Raw genomic sequence first — 20,708 nt, forward strand, 5'->3', positions numbered from 1 at the left:
TTACAATTCAACCCACAGAAAACTAAAGCTCTGCAGGAATAGACTGGAGGTGCCTCAAGCTGCAGGGGCAGGACTCCCTTCCAAGGCTTTCAGTTGTATTCTGGTCTGAACTCTGAAAACATTTCAATATTCAGCTCAAATTCTAACTGAGGTTCTTCCTGAAATATACACTGCCAGTGTGCAAAAACATGCTGAAACCAACAAAAAAAATCTCAAAACTTGCCAAACAAAAATTTAAACCAAAACATGAGGGAAAAAGCCAAAACAAAAATACCCCCAAAAGCCCCCTCAATAACTTCTTGAGAAGTACCCCCAAATGCCTGTCTTTGCCATTAGTAGCAAAAATGCACTGTACAGCGATAGTAGGCCAACTTGAAACTTTTTGAACTACAGAGACATCTTAAAATTGCACTTAAATTGAAATAATCAAATACGTGTTTTTTTGCAAATAAACAGGTTTTTCACCTGTCTGCCCAAAATAAGACTTCTAATTTTTGTAAAAATCCACTCAATTTCTTGCTGTTTCAAGAAACTGATCCAAGCTATTCATTATTTCAGAGATATCTTTTAGTGTAAATTATGAAATAGAGCAGGCATTCTTCTTTCATCTTCTTTAACCAACATCATCCCCTAATATTCACATCACTTGGGAATAGACAACTTAAAGCTCCACAATAAGAAAGACATTGTTTAAGGATTAAGTGCATTTCCTGATTACACTGCACTTCAAGATTTGGATGAGTACCAAATATTAAGACCTTTGTCTTCAGGACAGATTTGTGAAATCTCAATGAGTTTCTAAATCTGCAGATAACAAACCTTGTAGGGACTACAAATAAGCTAGAGGACAAGCTAGGAATTCAAATTATCTTGACAAGTAGGAAAGCAGCTGAAAAACAAAGGATGTTTATTCAGTGGGGACAAAGGCAAGGTTCTGTACCTAAGCATGAATAATTAGCTATGCAAATGTAGCACGTGGATCAAGTAGTTAGCAGTTTTACAGGAAAATATATGAGTTTGTTATGCATCAGTGATGAACACAAGTCAACAGTGTTGCAGTGTTGAGTAGAAGCCAAATACCCCCATCAGACAGCTGGAAATGAGAGCCAAGATGCATCAGGCAATCTTTTCCTTCTAGGCAAGGCCAATAAAGCTTCAGCTGGAGCATGCCATGCAGCTCCTCACTTTGATTTCCAGGAAATATAGACTAACTGGGGAGAGGGAAACAGGGCACTCAAACAGCCAGGGTTCATTACCTATGACAAAAGACAGAAGTGTTTGGAACTGTTTAGCTGAAAGAACAGAATATGGGAAAAGTGATGATAGTCTATAAGTATGCAAAAGTTTTTTGTCAGACAGAAGTGATGAACAGAGCTGTAGCCATAGTGAACTAGATAAGGAAAAATTTCAGCTGCAAAATTGAAGATGCCATTTCCTCCCCAGAAAATTCACCTCCATTCCAGCCCTTCAAGCTCCCTTCCAACACAAGTGAGATGGACAACATCCCTAACAACTGGAAGAAATGGCTGTCAGGAATAAAGAAGGTATAATAGAGGCTCCTAAAATACTTCTGAAAGTTCCTTCCAGTATTATATCTGTTAAAAACCTGCATATACACATTCATACATGGACCCAGAGCTAGAGAGGAAGGGCAACGAAAGCATGAGGAGAAATCCTCTCTCATGTAACTCCTCTCCAGTTTTTCCTAACTGTGGTACAAGCACATAGGAGGGATAGAACCATCTCAAGCTTCTAACTATTATTTGGTGTTAAGAGAAGAACATGCGCCTAACTTCTCCAGTTTGGGCTGACAGTGAAGTTTTCCACCTTCAGAAAACTACTGGAAAAATCCTATCTGACAACCAATTCAAAGCAATAACCCAACACTGCTCATTCTCACCATTACCTAGTGGTTTTATTTCCAATTACAGCAGTTTGCGTCCTTTTGCATTTGGCAGACACATACCTTGGGAGTACAGGCAGAAGAAGGGAGCACTCCTCTCCTAAGAGAACACGGTCATGGTCATTTCAGAAATTAGCATAGACAAAGGAAAACCCCGGCTAAAACACTACAGTTACTCCAAACTAACAAAAAGGATGAGGCTGGGTCAGAAAAGAGTTCCTCCAGCTTTGCTTTACAAAGATTACATTTTCTGAGTTTTCTGTTGGGAGTCTGGTATTTTTAGGGGGGAGTATGCATGAGTGTGAGCATTTAGGGGTTTTTCAACCAACAAGGAGATGCCCTGGGTTTATTTTATATAAACCAACATACTGCCCAAGCTTTTTACACCCACCTCACTACCTGATTCAGAGGATTAAATTACAAATTAGATACTCTGATGCAAGGCTGAAACCCTGCATGAGTGGTAGAAGACAGTGAAATATAGGAATAAATGGTAGAGTTGTGCCATTATCTTTCAAGAAAAGTTATTGCTTCCTAGGACTACTCCAAGTATTTAATGAAAAAGCCAGAAAGACACAGAATATTAGAAAATATTTAAAATTCAGACACCTGGGTCTTTCTTACAGTATATAAGCCATCTAGAAAAGGGTTTTCAGTGCCTCATGGAAAGCTCATTCCAGAGCAGACATCATGTCAGAGGTAAACGTGGTAACTGACAGGTGAAATTGAACAGAAACAAACATTGAGAGTTAACATCAAAGGAAACTTGGAGCTGTATTTAAAGGCCAGAAATACACAGCAAGGAATTGTTGTGCACATATGGTCTGTGGTGCTGCAGCAGTATCTATATTTGCTATCACAGTCTTAAAAAAAAACAAACACCAAAACCTGCTATGTTATTGCTTTAAATCTAATGGTTCCCATCATCTAAATTCTACTCCTTGATGTAAACATACTGAGGATATTTTGAGAAGAAAAATCACCACCCAAAGTGGTCAAAGGCCTCATACAGCAAATGGGACAAGAAAATGAAAATATATCTACAACTCAAGTAAAAATAATGACAGGCAACACATCTTCATATAATATTTGCTAGGCTGTAATGTTTTGTAAATTAAATTTCTGAAGGGAGTTTGTATGTATAAACACAGCAAACAGTACTTAGTTAATCCATAAATGTATTGGCTCAAGGAACAGTTTTACCACATGGTGTTATTTAGAAATCTGTGAGGCTTCTAGAAATTCAAAATTTCACTCTGCAGAAGAGCTTTCATTCCTGCTGCCCTGAATTTTCACAGTACCAAGTTTCAGAATACCTATTGGCAAAAATAACAACACTGATTGGGATAAAATGCAATTTATTGTAGAGAAAACAGCTAGACAGATGAGACTTTAGGACATAGTCTCCTCTTGATATATGTGCTTAATTCCTCTCAGCACTAAAGGGTGTTATTTGCATGTTTCAGAACAGACTGTATGCCTTTCAACTTCACTGTAATATGCAGGTTCCATTTCAAAAATGAGTGGGTGTTAAATACAAGAGCATACCACACAGCACTCAAGATTATTTAATGATACAAATAACATGACTGCACCATGCCAGGAGGGTTCAAAGAGTGGCTGAAGGAGATTTAAGTTAGCAGCCCTCTCCACCAGATAATTTGTAAGGCCACCAAAATATTTGCTTTTACTTATTTGTGCTTGCTGTGTTCAGCTAAGAGACCACCCCTTTTATCCCATGTATCCAGACAAGTGAAACTCCTGCAATAGGGCTTGCCAAAAATCCCACAGCAGAAAGAAACAAATTCCATCAGTAACACCTCCATGCTTTAAAAAGCCTATATAATTGTGTTAAATATATAAAGTATTTACAATATGCTTTGAAAAATTAAATTATGGCCAGACACCAGGTTTTTTACATTATTTCTTCATATTTTTTTCTCTAGTTCACAGAGCCTTGGAGAAGTAACACATCATTTATGCCACACTTAACAGTTGGACTCCATCTATCAGGTATTTTCCAACCTTAATGATTCTACCATCTCTGCTGGCAGTGAGGTTTAACTAGAGATTGTTCACTATTTGGCCAGATCAGTAGGGAACATCACAAAAATGCAAAGTATTTTCTTAGGCAATACAACTGAAATAAAGAGTGGATACAAAGTGGTGCCAGCATTAAACATGAGGTCAAGCACTTGCAGTAGCAGTCAGAGGAATGAAAGAAAATTTCAGCTATCTGAATACATTTTCAAGACACTCGTCTGTTTTGACCTCAACACTGACTGTGGGACAGAGTCCAGCAATATATTTTACTAACTTAGGAAACTAAATGGTGACATGCAACACTAAGTACTTTTATACTCCAGTACTGATCAACAGAGACTTCTTACAAAACAACCTAGAGCATCTGAAGCCAACAAACAATAAACTGCAATTTAACTACATTCAGCTGCCTTGGCACCAAGCAAACAATCAAACTTCTCAAGAGGCCAGCTTAAAGCAAATTGAAAAAAAACAAAAAACAAACACAATGAACAAGCAAACTTCCAGCCTCCTCATCCTTTACTATAGTAACAATGAAGCAATAGACATATCAGAATTATACTATTACAATTACATTCTAGTCCTGAAGTGATAAAAATTTAGAGGAACATGAACTATTTGATAAATCTGCATTTTTCTCAGTTTTCTTGCAATTGGCTAACACACTTGCATCAAGTATAGTGAAAGATAAAGTCAAGTTAAAACCTTTTCTGAGTATTTCAAAGATATCATGATATAATAACAGAGAAACTACTACCAATCCAGTTTTATATCCCATTTACATGGAGTTACAAATAGTACAAAAGAAAACCCAAAACACCTCAAGTGATAAGAATAATACTTCTGCAGTGTAAAAGAGTTTCACAGCAATACCTGGGAGACACAGTACACAGACTTTGAGTCTTTTCTTCTTAAGGATAAGAGAAAACTTGCTTCAAAACTTATGAGAAATGGAAGAAAACAAAAGAATCCTTAAAGAAAAGAATCCTCAAAAACATTTGTTGCACGCAAGGGGGAATATTAGCTCCTTCTGTGAGAGATGCCCAAGTCATATTTGTCCACCTAAGGTGCTGGCAGAGCCAAGGCAAAGACTCCTGAGTAAACCCACTAGTTTTTTTGGTTTTGCCAATTAAGGTAGAGTTGAAGAGCAAGGATCACCGACAAAGTTTCAAATGCCTTTCTCACCCCTTTACTCCAAGCTCTACTCCCCCTCCTCATTCCCAGCTCCCCTCCTGCCCTGGCCAGTGCCCAGCAGTACCTGCCTGCAGCTCCTTCCTCCTTGAGCTCTGCTCCAGCATCACCTTCTCCCCACAGGACACAGCTCCCTGGAGATAAAGCTGCTCCTGACTCCGCTCCAGCATCACCTTCTCCCCACAGGACACAGCTCCCTGGGGATAAAGCTGCTCCTGACTCCGCTCCAGCATCACCTTCTCCCCACAGGACACAGCTCCCTGGGGATAAAGCTGCTCCTGACTCTGCTCCACCACCCCAGGCAGACTCCATGCTGCAACCTCCCCTATTTATCCCCACCAGGCACTCTCAGGTGCTTCTCTGCTCTCCTCAGGCCTGAGGGGTGGGACTCAAACCGGTGCACCTGGGGCGCCATGGCTGAGGGCTGGCTGTGCTCTGGGGGCAGCTGCAACTGGTTGAAACCAGCTGGAACAGGTTGGAGCTGGCTGGAACTGGTACGAACCAGCTGCAACAGGCTGGAAGAGGTTGGAGCAGTGTGGATGTGGCCAGAGCAGCCGCAGTGCTGACGCCCCTTAGGCAGGCCCAGCTGCGTCCCCTCAGCGCACAGCCCCCATGAGGGCCATAGCACAGGCCAACCTGGGAACTCCCATCCCACCTGTAACATTCACACTTTTATTTTTAAATAAACCTTGCACTCATCTGAACAAGTGGCATTGGGCAATTCCACACAAACCATTTTCCAAGGTGCCCACAGAAGGCGGGAGGTTGCCTCTCCCTCCCTTTCTCCACACTAACACGCAGCCCCTCAGCCCAACCCTCGTTTGACAGAAGCTGCTGGTAAACTGGTTAATAACTGGTGTTATTAACATTTCCATCAATCAGAGTGTTTCTCCAGCTCACACTGGCCACCACCATGCTCAGAGGATGAAGAAACCAAAGATGTTGATGTCTCAAGCCCCAAGGGCGGGTGAGTGCCATCCATGATTTTCCAATGCGCAGTCTCGCTCCATTTTTTACTCCAAATATTCAATGCCCCTTTGACGCCTAACCAAACTAGCAATTAGTTGTCAAGGCGCAGCTGAAATGTCAAAATAAAACCAGTAGATTTAATCAACATTTCCATGGTAGCTGAAATTATGCTGCTTAATGGCTGAAATGGGTTGCAATAAAAGTGAGTTGACTGTGTATCCCTGAAAATTGATTCCTGGAAGAACAGTCAAACACAATTGCTTCAGGAAAGAACATTAAAAATAATAAACCATGGGTCTCTCAATTGCCTTAAAACATGGGCATAAAATCTAAATCTCTTTAGGAGTATACCAAATTTAGCCGTAGATTTAGCTGGAGAAAATAAATTTAAAAAGGGAGATTTTGTTTGGAATAAATCTTCGGAACAGCCTAGTTGATTGCCTTTTCATAAAGACTTCATCTTCTGGGGGAAAAACATGTTAACTAACTCTCCCTGGTGCTTTGGATATTTGAAGTTTTTTTGTGAAATATCTCATTGTTTTCATTCTACAGCCACTGACAACAGTGCTCTCTCACCAGGACAATGTATATAAAAAAGGAAAAAAAACTTGATTTGAAAATGGTGGGTTTGACCCATGAGCTCAAAAATGGAAACATCATTCTATATGTGACACTTAAATTGAACAAATATCTAAAAATATCCAACAAACATTTTAAAGATAAAATTATTTTATAAACAAGACTGTTGTTGATATTACCATAGGCACAAATTTTGCAACATCTCAAGAAGCATGTGCAGACCATGTTTACAACTTTTTTGAGGTGAAAAAAAGCTACTCATGTTCATTCTTAAGGATTTATTTGCAGTTGGACAATTAAGCTTTCTATGTCTCAATACATTGTGGTTTTATACAAGATATTTGGGAAAAAATATATGGAAATTGGTATTCTTTTTGCAGTTCTGCTTCTGGATAATAGCATAGAAAATACTTCCATCATGCAAATTAATCTTGTGGAGAAATGACAGACTGATGTTAACTATCTTGCTGTCAAATTTTAAAGCAGTATCTCATTTTTCTTTAACTTTTGTAAGTACCTAAATCTATCAATGTGTTTTAAAAAGCAAAGTAAATGGGTAAAGAAACTTTATTAACTCTACCTACATGTCCATTTTATGTTGATAATGTCTGGGGTTCAAAAGCTGAAGCTCTAGGAAAGGGTAACAATTTCATATTTTGTCATTGCATGATAAGAAAGGACAAGTGCAATAACAATGCAGCAGATATGAGGATTTTCACAGTTAGCAGCCTGCCTGTCACACCCCTCATTATCTGGCATGCAGATGGCTTTTACAATATTTTTCCCAAGTATCCTGCAGTACTGAAATGAATTCTATAAAATGATCTGCCATATGTTTATAAATACTATGTACATTGTGATTACACCTAGGCTGAAAGAGAGGGACATTTGCATATGGAAGCTGTCAGATATCTCACTAATGGGCAATATTATTTATACATGCACCTTACAATTAATTACAGATGAAGATTACTACTGGGAGAAGAATTAAAGAGATTTGGTTTAGCACAGTCTGACAGGTTTCATATAGATGCACTGAACTGCCTAAACACAATTTGAAAAGTCAGGAAAGCTTGTGTGGAACCTAATTTTGCTGCTGCAAATAAATACCCAGCCACTTATCTCTTTCATCCCAAACTGATGTTTTGGGAATAGGACAAACACTGTGACAGTTACTTTGAACCAAACATTGATATCAAAAGAGCAAAAATTAGATAAATATTCCAGCAAATACCAAGTCTAAGGGCTGCAATGACAAGAACTTAAGGAAAAATTGGAAATAGCTGCCCATTCAGAGAATTGTTCTTACAGAGAAGCTTAGTGAAAGATGTGTGTAGAGTGACCTGAGAAATGCACCATTTCTAATTAACAAATTAACTGTAAAGCCATTGTAGTACTAAGCAGCTCCCAAACACCCAGGGCAGGAGCAATGAGAGGAAGGGAACAGGCTGATGGGCGAGCTAGAGCCAAGTGCACAGAGTGGTCTGAGAGGGAGGGAGCAGGGAGATGCAGGGCAGGCAATTCTCTCCCACCCCCTGCCTTGGCTGCCCCATCTGCCAGGTGATCTCTCTGTAACTCACAGAATATCCTGCAGCTGAATTACCTGGTTTTGCCTGGCATGGAGAGTGGCTGCCAACCTGGCCAAGGCTTGATACACCTGTTGTTTCTTTCTATTTTAATATCATTGTTTGTCATTACTGTTGGATTAACTGCTGGCTCCTTCAAGAAATGTGCATGGTTAAATCTGTAATTTTTTCTACTCTGAAAACTTTCGTGTTCTTCTTTTAGGTAAATTTGCAAATCCAAGTTAGAAGTTTGCAAATCCTCATTAGCAACCTGTTTACACTTATATTTTATGTATTCTAAATGATTAAAAGAACTGTCCAAAACAGCAGTGGACCTTGGTCTCAGACCACAAAAAAGGTCATCCCCTTTTATTTTGCTGCTGCTTCAACCAGTGCTTAATTACCTTCAGCTAAGTACCTCTAAAACTGCTGAATATGAATTTGTTTTTATCTTTGGTTGTAGTTTTTCCCCTTCATGCTAACTCACAGAATTTTCTATTGCAGACAACCTTTGTTTTGATCTCTGCTTAGATAACTTTTTTTGTATAAAGGGCCTTTTTTCCTTTCAATCCACACAACATGATGGTGACTCTCCATGCAACCTCTTATTTTCTTTCACTGTGTGTGTTCTGTGGTAGCTGTTAACTCTGCACTGAGGGATGTCCAGAATGAAAGTGCTGAATTACAAATGCACATGTGGCCATTCAGAAAATGTACCCTATGAATTTCAGATAGCATCTTATTTGACATTATGGCCTATTCAGCATGCACAATATTCACATAACAATCACAGTCCACAGTCATGTTGTGCTAAGAATCATACAATCACTTTGTTAGACTCACTTGCAGAAAGGCTGCTTTGCAGGCCAACATGTAAGCCTGAAAGTAAAATCATTGTGCTGGAAATTTCTCAGTAGTTATAAATCCTCTAGATTTATAATTTTTATGTCATTTAAGAAACAAGACTCCTTTTGGTTGATGCATGTATCTAGTCATGGAGTTATTGGAATGATTACAGCTGTGTTCATCTAATATGGAAATGCAAGTACAATGTAACCACCTTTCAGCAATAGATCAGGACATGTTTTGAAAACTGTTTCAGGGGAATTCATGCCAGAGATGTGTGCACTGAAAGTCGTTACAGCAACTACTGTAAAAAAACAAACAACAAAAAAGACATTCCCAGACAGTTTGTGGTCAGCACAAGAAGTTGGACATTTAGGAGAACCTATTCAAAGCTCTCAGTTACTCCCCTACACGTGCTCTGCAGAAACTTCCATGACATTTCAGATGAGAAAGGACAGTGACTCTATTCCGACTTCTAAGAAATGGTTCGGACAAAGATTTTACAGCCTATATGTACTAAAATGCATGGATACATGCTCTGCACTTGTAAGGATAAAAAAAAAAGGAAGAAGAACCCCCACTTACTTCATTAAAAAGTAGAACATCTCACTAATGCAGCATCACTTCTAGTTTTTTCTCTCTAATTCAGCAGCTACAGAAATTATCATGCCCTAAACTGACTCCTCTGAATATCAGACTTCTCACTGTGTGGAGTGATCTGACATTAAAATACTTTCATTGACTGGCTGCAGAGCTGAGACTCCAGCACTATTCCCCATGTATCTTTGTTTAGTGGCTCTGCACAACAGATGGAATTTTATGTCATGCAGCATTAGGCTACTGTTAAATTTTAATTTCAATTAATGGTCTTTATACTCTTTCTTTATGCACACCAGGGATACTTTAGGCATCCATTTCCCTTCTAATTAGCTTTTATTGCTGAATTCATTCTGAATCTCTGGAAGTCATTAGATTCTCTAGGATTCACAGCTGAATTTACTTACTCTCTAATAAAATTAATTAGTCCCTCAAAAAGAAAAAAAGGCTGAATTTGGTCTACTTTTATGCATATAGGTAAATAATAAAAGTCTGAAGTGTCTACCCATCCCTTTCTGCTAGAGTTTGCTTGTTAATACTGACTTTTATCCTGGTTATTGTCATCAGTGCTTCTCAGGTTAATGCTTTGCCTACTTCACTTAAAATGAAAGCTGTTTCCAGAGACGTGTCTCCTGATTTATGGCACAACATCACTTGTACACCACACTGGGTCAAAGAGCAGGTTTGTATTGTGAGTTTCCCTAGAATATTGTGCTCACTGTAAAACTGAGCCTAAGGCACAGGTAATTTTCACAAGCACTGCTTGAGAGACTCAGATGATCTACTCTGAAAAATTGTAATAAGTATAAAAACTTTTATTGGTCTGTTGGAAAAAAGAGAAACAACCAAGGTAATGCAAGAAAAAAAAGAGTCAATATCACACCAGTGCGACTGCTTTCTGTATTTTTAACATTTGGACAGTGGTTTATAAGAAGTCTTGGCTGGCTTAGTGGCACAACAACATTAAGCTCTAATTTATCACTGTGCTATAACTCTGAAAATTGAATAATATACCTTCAGGGGAGAGGCAGTGAAAGATCTCTTATTGTATATATTACAATGGAATATTTATGACACTAGTTAAGACTCTGTGACAGCTTTTCTGGTAACCTCACATTTAGAGAAGCATAAATTTTATGTGGTTATTATATGGCCACAACAGAAGTAATTAGCAAAATATTGCAATATTTATAAGACTCAGAATTGAACTTAGCACATAAATTTCCTTTATTTATGCTTTTTATAATATCAACACTCATACTGCATTACATTTGGAACCTGGTCATGAAAATGCTATAGCCATTTCTATCTGCTCAGGTGTTTAAATAAAAAGGTACATTTATACAAGAAAAACCATGTGTGACATCTATATCGTTCTCACATGGTTCAATGCAGTGGTGACACTTCTTCTCATCACTTCCTACAGGCAAGTGCATCTCATGGAATAATTAATTTTATTCAACTTCATTGTTTGGAAGACCTGGCTTCACAGAGGTGCCACCCTCACAGACAATAGACATTTCTATAGCAGACAAGCAGCAAAAGATGTGAGTGTTTACAGCCAAGGGTCCAAACACTGCTCTGAAACAAACATGTAACACAAAGTAAATACTGTCACTGGAAGCATAAGAGCTGTGGCAGCAGGGGCAGTAGTTATTTCCTTGTCCAGCTTGGCATTTTCATACTTGGGATATCCTCACCAAACTGGCTCCAGATTTCCTGTTTAGTAGAAGAGAGAAAGGAAAACAACTGACTAGAAAAGTTACTTCAGAATTGCAGACTAATTTAACATTTCCCTGGTTTGCTCCTGTAGTAATAGCTGATATTTTTCCATTCTGATTTTTTTTTTCCAATTCCACATACTACACCTAAGAGCAGTAATACTTGGCTTTATTTTAGTATATTCCATCTCAGCTCTTCACTCTTTACCAAGTGCATGCTCTTACAAAGCCCAAGCCTCTTCCATCTCTGCAGCAGGCACAAGTGGCATGAACAAAAGAACAAAGCTGGCTGGTGGGCTCATGAAAAAGTGCATAGAAGCAAAGGCAGCTCAAAAATGTACCAAGCACGCAGAGACATGCAAGAGAAATGCTTTACACTGTGTCATAGCTCAGGTGCTCAAGGTAAATCTACAATCCTCTACCTACCATGTAGATTGTTGCTTCTCAGCTTGCAGGGACAAAGGGACCACCTGAAACCTCTGGAGAGGGGTCAGCTGTTCACAGTGGCTCCAAAGGGACATGGAATATTTCAGAGGATTTTTTCCCAATTGGAATAAGTTCCCATCAGACAAAAGGTATCTTGTTCAGGCATTGCCTCAGCAAGGTGCCATCAGTCTCACCCTCATAAACACAAACTAGATAAATAGTGAAAAAGATGGAAAAAAACACTTCAAAATTCACTTGATCATGAACTATTTTTTTCTCATGTATAATAATGTAACTCAACGTAAAAAGTGAGTAAAGTAGAAGCTTAGAGAATTAGGTCACTCAAGAAAATTAAAAGGCCAAATCTGCTTTGCCCATGTGGAAGAATTGGTAAAGACGAAAGCAAGAATTATTCCAAATAGTATTTTCTTAGGCTTCCTCATTATCATTTCCAGGCAGTGCTTTTTCACAAGAATAAAACAAAAATAAGTAACTTTATTTATGGAAAATATTTAAATATTCATGGTCATGAAGCATGGCACAACCTCATTTCATGTTATTCAGACTCATAAAATGTGAAATAAAATTGTATTGTCCCCAATTCAACCTTTTTAAAAAGGAAATGCTGACTAAAACAAAAGAATCATGCAAAACGGATGATCAGAATAAAAGAATGATCTGAAGTATAGATGTTAACTGAAAAGCTTTCATTTTTACTCAAGAGCTATTATGTGTTTTCATCTAGATTTTTTGGGTTTGTGATTTTTTTGCATAAATAAGTTTAAACAATGAGTAATACAGATTTATCTATGAATTAGTTAGTCTGGAATTTTAAATAGTCTCAAGAATTCAAGCTGGTCAAAAATGAAATAATAGAATCTAAGCCACCTGCTCCAATTAACATACCTAATTTCTTCTCTGCTTTATGTAGCTATTTTTCCCATGAGCCCATTCCACATGCAAAATTTGGAACACCAGTGTACTTCCTTGGGTTTATGTTTTCAATATTATTTGGATTAACAAATCTTCAATTTTCACTTAATCCTCATTCAAGTAAATTTATTTTTTAACTTGTAAAGATAATTTATATTTACTGATTAGTAAAGTTTGGGTTAGGGTTTTTTTTTTGTCTTAAAAAAAAAAAAAGCTGATGCACACCCCTGATGTGCAATTTTTGCTTTAAAGCATTGAGTAAAGAGTTTGCTGAAATTTTGGAGCACTTCTCTTTGAAGTATCATGTGTGGCATTATCTCTTTGAAATATTCCAAGCTGTTTTTGCCAGTCTGGGCTCTGCAGCCACTTCAGCACAGACACCCAGGAGCTGTGCCTGGGAGTCCTTGCCACCCTTCCAAGGGTAGCTTATTTCCTTCTGCAGTTTTTCTCTGGGATCATTTTATTGTGTCACTGACTAACAGGCCCCCTTGGATTGTCATCCTTTATTGCCTATTCCTGACAGCTGCAAAATACTGGCTTCCTTTTTTAATCATGAAATGAATTGTTGCAGGAATGGGGAATGCTACAGTTTCCTCCATATATCGTTCTTCAATCAGAAAATTGTAATTTCTCAGATGCATTAGCACAATATACTAGGAAACAGCTGCATAATTTAACTTAATTGTTAAGCAATACCTCATTATAGCTAGACAGTAAATTCAGCAGTTCACATTTTTCGTGTGCCTCTCATCTTTTCAGAGCTCACATCGTGTTCTCTTTTTCATCTGCCTTTTTTCTCCCAAAGGTGCTGGAAAAGAACCATATTTGCAATAAAAATGAATTTAATCTTCTTTAAGAACCAGTTTAAATTCATGGTAGATGCTTAAGATTCAAATTGATAGGAAAGTAAGCCTTTCTCAATAACCCTGGAAAGTCTGATAGCAGATACTCATCTATTTTTTTTTTAAACAATAAAAACCTCCATCCAAAATCCAAGAGCAAGTAATAATTTTGTTTTGAAATACATCTTAACTTCTAAAGGCCTATGATAGCAATAAATATTGTTCAGCAGAGTAGAGGTGGAGAGCTTCAAAAGGAATACAATTCAATGCCAGTGCTGAGTACCTAATATACAACTTGTTTTTAGATACTACAAGACACAAAACCATTTGCATTCCCCACTAGTCCATCTAAGAAAATGTAATTTATGGTATGAAATTGATAGTGTCAGCCAACATTGCCCTATCTCTTCTCCAGACAGTCAGTAAATCTAGTTTCTTTCTCTTTCTTTCTCTATTTCTTTCTCCCTTTGCTTTCCTCCTGAGCCAGTTAATTTTAAATCTTCTTTACTTCTAAGGTTTTTTTTTCTTAATTTAGTATTTTCTGAGTCAATTTGGACTTATTTGTTCAAATTACTTTTGAGTTCAATGGCCAGACTTGGCTATTTGCATAGTGTATTCACATTATATGTCCATGTGCTGATTCCCAACTCCCATGCAAGTTAATAATTTACTGGAATATCTAGGTTAACAAAGGAAAAAATTCCATTCAGTTTCTATATTAGATATATTTTATGTTTTAAGTAACTGCTCCAAAGACACCTCAGTTTCATTGCTGCCATTGTCTAACCACATGATTTAGGGGTCCTCTAAAATATTTCTATTTATACTTCATCATTAAATAACAACTGAAGCTGCCAGTAACTGCTGCTGGTTTCTGCCTCTTTGGCCCAGCAGCTTTCCTGCATTCTGGATATGAACTGATACTGCCTACCTCAATGAGTGACAGAGCTTGTTCTGGTTTTAGTGGTTGTAAATCCCCTTCCTATGTTCCTATCCAATACAATGTGGGAGAAGGAAAAAGTTTCCCCATCACAAAGGTGACACTGATCCTCTCACCTCCTGGAACAGATTGTCTGCCGTCTCCAATGCTGAAAATAGAGGACACAGCATCTTCATTTGTAAGTCTACTTCCAGCCACATAAAAAGCAGAACTAATTTTGAGTAAGGTCAGAACAGTAAACATTAAGAACAACCACTCACATTCCCTGCTGTAAGTTAGGACTATTATAGAGAAACACTCAAGAGAGAGTAGGAAAACTTCAATGACCTTTCTTCTTGCCAGTTCTATGTACTATGAGCAATCAGTAATTAAAGGTGTTCTATATCTGGAGCCAAACATTTAAAAAAATTAAACCTTAAGCCTTTGTGGGAAGGTTTTGAGGATTTGTTTCTTTATTATTTGGCTTTGTTCCCTTTTTTGTTCACAGAAATTAGAATAAAATCACTTGGATACAAGAAACAGTAACATCAGGAATCTGAAAGTGTTTAGTCAGACCATGTAATTACTGATACCAATCAATCATCCCTGTAGCTTCTCATCTGTGTAATTCCCCACCCACTGACAATCAACTAGTTTCTAATAATCCTTTCATTAATAAAAAAAAGAAAGGTTTTTTGCATATTTATAACCCTTTCACAATTAAATGTTGGGTTTCATGTTTTTGGTTTTTTTTTTTTTTAATATTACTGCACATCTTAATACAGCCTGACTTAATTAGATCAATTGAAGAAGTTCACAGTGCTGTAGACTGGTTTTCCTGCTAAGCAATATCTCCCAATTTCACTGCTATCTATCCAGTTTGTTTCCCACCTTGTGGATTAATAACCAATCCTTGCTCCTTCTCCCTCATGAGGAAACAAAAAGATCCTGATCAGTACACCTGGACATTTTATAAATAGGATGTGGAAGTTCAGAATCTGACAAAACATGGTGAAAATACCTAGCTGTGCATTAGTATGCAATTATACAATGAAATTTGCCTGTAGTTAGACTAAAGGAGATGCCTAATTGGCTTCCTAACATGGTCATCTAATTAGAGTAAGCAGAACTCCAGTCATTATATTTAGTTCTTAGGAGAGCCAGTTTTTGTTGAGAATTACAGAAGAACCATAGAGAAACAGGCTTACCAGTGTTTCCATGAGGGAAGGAATATTTCGCTTCCAAATTAGGCAAAGAAAGGAAAAGATCATTATAAATATGTGGTGATATTTAAGTGTATGGTTTACACCAACACTATTTTCTCGCCTCATCAAAAAAAGCACTCTTTTATTTAGAACAGGTATTAAAATAAGTGCAAACCTGGGAGAAGTGAACACCTGCTATGAAATATGCTACATTGCCAAGATACAAAAAACCCAACAAAACTACACTGATTGACTTTAAAATATCCATAGCTACAGAATTAATGTTTGCAATGTAGATTTAAGCTGTGTGTTACAAGCAGCAGCTGCCCTCAGTGGTAGGAACTAAGAAAAGTGCTCCCGGTGGCAGAAGCAGTTTCTTGCCCTCTGCTTCCAACCTGTTGGAGCACACACCATGGATGTGGGGATTTCCTCCAAGTGCAGGGTTATATACTGCATATTCTGCCATTCCATTTCATACATATATCCTAATCACAGACTCCTCACGTGTTTGATGTAGTGGATCATGTCGTGGACAATTTTTGTTTTCCTGTTCCAAGCAGCAAGGTGGTTTTGACCAAGTCAGAACCCTACTAAGAGTATTTCTCAGTGTGGTTCAGTATGTCTGAACATTATCTAATAAATCTGATTATGAGTTCACTGGTCCTAGTTAAAATTCAAGAGTAGCTTAGATGAAGAAATTACACTTTTTAACCAGGTCTGCTGATGAAAAGATCAGAAAAGGACAGTAACTTAGCAAATTGAAAAATGCTAAAGAGTGACAGCTATTTGTTCTTTAAATCAAATCTCCCTGGAAAAGTTTGTCAATCTGCTGTTGTAAGAATATTTACAAAATGTTCTAATAAAATGTGTGGGTTTTTTGCAACACAGAAAAAAAATTAAGTCCTTCTATGGTCAGTGGAGCAGCTATGAAAACAACATAAAACAAAAAAATAAATCCGAAATGCAAAACCTAAAAACAATTACCCAAACAAGTGTAACTTGCCTAACGTGCTAAGGTAAACAATAATTTATTAGCATATTTTGCAGTTCCCTGATAGCCAACCATACTTATCCACAAGGACCTGAGTCTCTGTTCTGCATGAATTAACCTTCATTGTTATCTCTCAGAGTTTTTGAATGGCAAACACTGTAACAATGATTGAGATTAAAATGTTAGCCTGAAGTCAGATACCTGATACAATGGATGAATCTCTAATTCACTTTTAAATTGCTTAAATAATGTTACATTCAAAATTTTCTGCATGAATGAACATTAATTCAGCTAAGAAAGAAATGTTGCCATGTTTAATTCAATAGTTTTAAAAATTTAGTTATTAAAAGATTCTAGTTTAGCATTTCCTTTGGTATTCTGTTCATTGCAATTCATTTTAAGATGCATCACTAGGCCATGAGAAAGAGATTAAACAAAGCTCTAAAATGCTGCCCAAACTGAATATTTGTTTTTATGACATAGCTTTTTTACACAGACAACTATGAGAAAAATAAACTGCACCATTTGATAGCAGATTAACACAATCATGGCCTCCATTCCTACAGCAGTTCACTGATGGGTAGGCAACTAATAAAGGAGGTTCTTGAAGCCTAGTGGGTTTAATTCTCTTTGGCATTTAGACAGATGTGTTTTCTTAAAAACCTCTAGAAGGTTGACCTTTGATAAGAAAGTGCTGATCAAAAGTCTTCTAAATCACAATCTGAAAGTGTCAATTCTGATCTGTGATTCTTAAAAATTCACTTATTTTGAAACTAGAGAATTTCTAAAATGCCCTGAAGTTCTTAAAATATTCTGTTTAATGAACTGTCAAGTGAATGGTTCAATGAAATAAAATAAATCAGCATTAATCTGACTTAATAGGATATTTATTAAGGGAAAAATACAGGAAAATCCACACACTATGGGTAGAAACTTACCACTGTTACGACAGAACTTCTAGTTTTATTTCTCAGACAAATTCTTAAAAGTAAAGCATTCACATTCTGTAAGAGATTGTAAAATTGGCAGCAGTAGATCCTTCACTATAAATCAGGGAACCCTACACCATTATTTCTTCTATCATTCCATAATCTTCACATTCATTAGGACAGGTAACAGAGCATCTCTCCCCATCCCTGCTGCAGCCTCACAAGTCTCAAAGGGGATCCAGCAGCAACGCAGACTGAGTGGGGTGTTAGGGAATAGGCTATCCTAAAATGGTTTGGGTAGGAAGGAGGAAAACAGTTCCAATAAAGTTCAAAAATTACTTCCTCAGGTTCAAATTAAGATATGCAATTTTAATCATTAATGTATCCTTGCTGCTTTGTCAGTCTGGATTCGTGATCACAGCACTGTCAGGACAGCTCTCAGCTGAGCTTTAGGAATCTTGTACCAAACACAGGTTTTGAAGTTGGGAAATTACAAAGAGCATTTGGCAAGAAGGCTGCCACAGGCCAGGTCCCAGATCTGCTTTTGTCCCAGACACCTTTTTGGCAAAAAGGAATACATTTATCAATCAGCACCAGGAAATTACCATTTGAACAGAGTATTTCAGACCATTCAGAGCACTGGGTCATTTCCTTTCTGGACAGAGCTTTTTGAGTTCCACCTATTAAAAGAACACTTCCATTTGGTGTTAGCTAGCACTCAGCACCAGTTGTTCTTATTTAATTCTCATAATTTTTTTGACCATGACACAAAAAGAAATTTGTGAGGAGACAAAGGTTCATTGGGGCCTTCAGCTCACACTTGTTTCCCCTGGCTGCTTCCAATTGCTGCCTGTCTATTGGGTCACACTGAGACCACAATCCCTCTGCTGCTGAGCATCCCGCTCTAAGGCAGCTTTTGTGTTAGATTTACCCAGATGAGCCACAATAAGATAGAAAACCTCAAGACATACAGCTTTTCTGTAGGTAACCATCCACACAGACATTCAGGGTATGCCTGAGGAATGGCAGCAGTTTGTGCACCAGGGTGTGTTTGTCTTGCAGCCTGAGGTGAGAAGTTAAGGAAAAGGTAAATATCCTAAATACTCCAGGCAGTATTTTCCCACTCTCAGGTTATCCTACAGACTGTCACAAAGCTGACTGTGAAACAGCCTTGGCAATGTCTGTGTCAATGCTTGTGTGCCCATAATTCAATCCTGTAACCTCAAGAACATCATCATCATTTGTCTTCTTCCTGGAGTGCTCAGCAAACTCAAAATGTATCTATTTGATATTTAACTTGGCCATAGGTTCATGTTTACATGGAAATGTCTTTATATACACCTCCCTCTAAATGAAGCCTCTACCCTCACTTTTTGAAAAAGGCTTTTTGGTGCAGGCCTAGTGTGAAGCAGGCACACCTTAAAGATATCAGCAGAGCTTCATTACACCATAAAAATAAATGTGCTCATTCCCTGTTAACTGGGACTTTGTTTCCCCACTGTGGAGTGTGGAGGTATATCCACAGTTGCAAACAGGCTGCCCTGCTAAGTGTTCACAGGCCAGTGCACAGCCTGCTGCCATTTAGCAGTGACGCTGCTGAACATCAGTAGGGACTCTGAGGAGAAATGAACAGGCAACCCTGAACTCAGGAAGATACATTATATGGGCTTTCACCAAAATTTTGAAATATTCCAGCTGACAGAGACAGCAATCCTCAATTTCCATTTTCCTAATTGCAAAGCCAAGTTAAGGAATTATAGTGTCTTACAAAACAAGGGAGAAAAATTCACATGTTCCTCAGTATGTACGGTACTTCCTCTCACCTTTGAGTAAACACAGTTTGTAAGTACACAGTCATTCACCACACACAGAGCATGATCTGTTGTCAACTTATTGCAGGGGGTCCATACTGTTGTCTCCAATACCAAACATATCATATCTTCTTGGTGTTTTCTCATGGGCAGCTCTCAGAGCACTGAGTCTTTCCTCTTCACAGAGTGACCAGCAGACTCCCATTCCCTTCTCACCCAGCCACCCCACTCTTTTATAGCTCTCTTCTTCTCATTGCTTTCAGCTGTGGCCTATTAAAGTCAGGCCTGTTCCTAATCTTTGATAATTGGCCCAGCTGAAGCTCCTTAGGGGTAAGATTATTTTCTACACTATCTTTATTTCCTTATATTCTATCCCCCTACAATGATCTAGAAGGAAAGGCCCTTCCTTGGAATAATTGCTGTTGCTGCTATATCTTACTGCATTATTTCATGTTACACATCTCCCTACATGGTATGCCACAGGCAGGAGCAGCATCTCTGCTGTCCTGGATAGGAGGCAGTGAGAAAACCTACCTCACCTGCTGGGCATGTCCTGGGGTGATGGAGCCAGGCTGCAAGAAAAACTTAATCTCAAAGATATTGTCTCAAGAATATTCTAGGAATAACACACGAAACTTAACTTGGTGCTTAACTTGGCTACTTTTTTTTTCTTTTTTTTTCTTTCTTTTCTTTTTTTTTTAGTGTAAGTTAAGCCTATCAAAATGTTTTTAAATAATGCAGGGAAAACCTTGATAAGTACTGAATATTTTAATTAACACTGATTTTATGACTGGACAAGGAGAACTAAGACATTCTTTTATTAGCATCTTTCTGTAATACAGCAATTTAGCTGAGAGAAAGAACAGTGCAGATGCATTATGTTAAGACCCTATGAAGTATCTGTCAGACCTCAGGAAACAATAACTGCATTAAAAATATTGATGCTGTAAAAGTTAAAAAAGCAAACCTCAAATTGTTTACTGACCTGAAACATTGAGGAAAATTAACCAGCAGAAGCAAAATCAGCTTGTTGTACCATTTACATAATTCACCCAGCTGAGCTGAAGGCTTCTAAGTTATAAATAAAATAAAAGGATATGCTGGATACTTAGCCTGGTTTTTTAAATGGCTCATCCACATAGTGTGCAGGTTCAATTTGTATGCTGGTGCACACTCACCCCAAGACCCTGGATAATCTGAGGTCTTGGAAGTGTATTCTTGGCTGTAATTTTTGTATT

The 20,708-nt window shown here is 37.9% G+C and overlaps 1 long non-coding RNA gene across 2 annotated transcripts; it reads right to left on the reverse strand.

The window, feature by feature from the left end:
• Positions 1–10,533: 10,533 nt before the first annotated feature.
• Positions 10,534–19,679, reverse strand: LOC135450330 (uncharacterized). Of its 2 annotated transcripts, XR_010441031.1 has the most exons (4): positions 19,483–19,655; positions 14,672–14,703; positions 13,470–13,581; positions 10,534–11,412 (listed from the first exon to the last, which is right to left on the reverse strand). It is a non-coding gene; the product is annotated as an uncharacterized LOC135450330 (long non-coding RNA). The 2 variants fall into 2 exon arrangements; XR_010441030.1 differs by lacking the exon at positions 14,672–14,703 and having other exon boundaries at positions 19,483–19,679.
• Positions 19,680–20,708: the final 1,029 nt, after the last annotated feature.

Source organism: Zonotrichia leucophrys, chromosome 7 (genome assembly GCF_028769735.1).
Source record: "Zonotrichia leucophrys gambelii isolate GWCS_2022_RI chromosome 7, RI_Zleu_2.0, whole genome shotgun sequence".
Lineage (NCBI taxonomy): Eukaryota > Metazoa > Chordata > Aves > Passeriformes > Passerellidae > Zonotrichia > Zonotrichia leucophrys.